A 2,790-nucleotide genomic window follows, 5' to 3' on the forward strand; every position below is an offset into this window, starting at 1 on the left:
TCTGCATTAACTTTTGGCATGATTTTTCCCGCCTTTGAATGATGGCCAGCAAGCCTGAACGGCTAAGGGCTACATCATATGGCAGCCCAGGGAAAATAGTGTTAAATGCCCTCTTTTGTATCAATTCTAGGGTTTTGCTCTTATAAACCCGAAGGTCTGCCCAGACGGGTGCTGCATATTCAATAACTGATCTAACCAGGCTACAGTACACTTGAACCAAATCCTGGCAGGCCACGCCACATTTCCTTAACACTCTCAATGCGTATAAAAGCTTATTAGCTTTTGCAAGGACATATTCACAGTGCTTATTCCAGGAAAGGTCACTAGAAATAAATACACCTAACAACTTATAGTGACCAACCCTCTCAATAGGCCATTTCCGAGTTCATGTCTGCCTCCTCTTTAAAGCGAGTCTAAGTGCGAAGTTTTTGTTGTGAAAATTAGTTTTCATTCATATGTAAAGTAGAACTAATTACCATTACAAAAACTTCGCACTTAGACTCGCTTTGAAGAGGAGGCAGACATGAACTCGGAAATGGCCCATTACACGGCCAGATAAACACAAGGGAGTTGCCGGGAATGGCTGATATTGCAGGAAAGTAAATATGATCTCTTTACATTTCTTTGCATTGAGGCGCATACCGTGGTTTGATGCATACTGTTCTATTTCGTTCGCGATGCAGGGCATGTAGTCAGGAGAACACCTAGGGATGCACTCCAAAACAGAAAGGTCATCTACATATTTCACCCGTGTATACCAACCCGCTACCAATTTGTTAACTAACACAGCAAACAATATTGGTGCAAGTTTGGTCCCTTGGAGGATGCCACCATTAGGGAAAACACAGGGGGGAATAGCGTCACCAATGGCAAGAGCAAGAGCTCTATCCGTTTGGCCAAAGGTCACCCGTGAAAGATGAGACCGCGATAATAACCTAATAGAGCACACTAACGTTTCCAAGGGTAACATAATGCAATTGCTAGAGTTCGTTCTGCTGGACAGCTATTTTACTTATGAAAAGGAGCACTATCATCAAACGTTTGGTTGTGCCATAGCCTCGCCTGTGAGTGCAACCATAGGCAACCTGGTGATGGAGTTTGTAGAGGAAAGAGCAATTTCCACGGCCGCCCACCCTCCAAGATGGTGGTATAGGTACGTCGATGACAGCCACGTTTGTCTGCCAAAGGAGTACGTGCAGGTGTTCCATGCCCACCTCACCTCTATTAACCCACACATACAATTTACTAGTGAGGTTGAAGGCGACAACGGTCTCTCCTCTCCTTTTTAGACACTACAACAGTTAGAGCAAACGGTGGTACAAACGGTGTACTGACCGACACACACTGATAAATATCTTGATTTCTACCTTCATCATCCAGGTCAACACAAAAGATCAGTAGTTAATACACTCCTTGATAGAGCGGAGAAAATCCCGTCAACAAATAGAGGGAAATGCAAAGAAAAGCCACATGTTATGAAAGTCTTGATGAACAACAACTATCCCTTGGAACTTATGAAGAAATGTGACTCCGCACGCAAAGCCAGGCATCGCGACTCCAACACTACAAATGAAGTAACAACACCATTTGTTGTCCTACCCTACGTGAAAGGCGTAACAGAAAGAGTGTCGAGAGTGCTACGCAACAACGGAGTCAAAGTTGGTTTTAAACCACTCCGCACTTTAGGCACAATCTTTTCAAGACCAAAGGACAAACCAACCCTGTTTCAGTCTCGATGTATTGTATAGACCTTATTCATAAATGGCGGTCAATTTATAATTCTTTTGTCGAAGTGCAAATTAGCCTACCAAGCCTCCATACCATACAGTGAATTGAAAAGAATTCTTGCTTTAAAATGAGGCCTGGTAGGCTAATTTGCATGTGGACAAAAGAATTATAAATGTGACCGCCATTTATGAATAAGGTCTATACAAAGTAAACAGCCTTGATTGCGATTTCACATATTATGGCCAAACGGATAGAGCTCTTGCCACAAGGCTTAGTGAACATAGAGGGAGTGAACACAGGGGAGTCAGAGTGGTTTAGCGGTTATCAATGGCGCCTCCCACCTCTGTGACCCGGGTCGTATGTGGGCTGAGTTTCAGTCGATCTCAATCTGACTCCGAGGGTTTTTCTCCGGGTTCTCCGGTTTTCCTCCCTCATCAAAATCGACTCTCAGTCAATTACATCCGGCAGCGGGCGGATACCCTCGATAGGGATAACCTCTGGTATCTTTCCCTTTCATTGCATTAAGTGAATAAAGTTGGTATTATTATTATTATTATTATTATTATTGTTATTATTATTATTATATCTGACGACGTGTCAACATCAGTTGGAAGTGAAAGAGCTACTACGAAAAGATCATTTAAAGCAACTTAAAGAAAGAGCAGGAGTCCAGTTTGCGTTCATCCCATGGTCAGTTCCCGCGGAGATATTGTATCAAGAAACCGACTCTGAAGGTCTCAAGTCCTTTAAAGTTAGACATGAATAGTCCTTATGTTGCTGTTTTGCTGTCACTATGTATTGCGTAATTATAGCTATTAATAAACTGTATGATTTGTAGTTTTGTTTACAATTTCGGCGCAGGCAAAACTGCTTGTCACTTTTATTAGCATAGTATAATACAACCATTTGCCATCGAGATGTCGGCGAATGTGTGCAGCAACCGAGATGGTAAGTACGCTTTCGTTTGTCTGTATATTAGGTGTGTTGGTTTGTGTCTGTGTTGTACTTCTTGTTCAAAACTTAATTATTCTCTCACTACTTTTACATTTGTTTTTCTATTCT

Source organism: Montipora capricornis, chromosome 10 (genome assembly GCF_036669925.1).
Source record: "Montipora capricornis isolate CH-2021 chromosome 10, ASM3666992v2, whole genome shotgun sequence".
NCBI lineage: Eukaryota > Metazoa > Cnidaria > Anthozoa > Scleractinia > Acroporidae > Montipora > Montipora capricornis.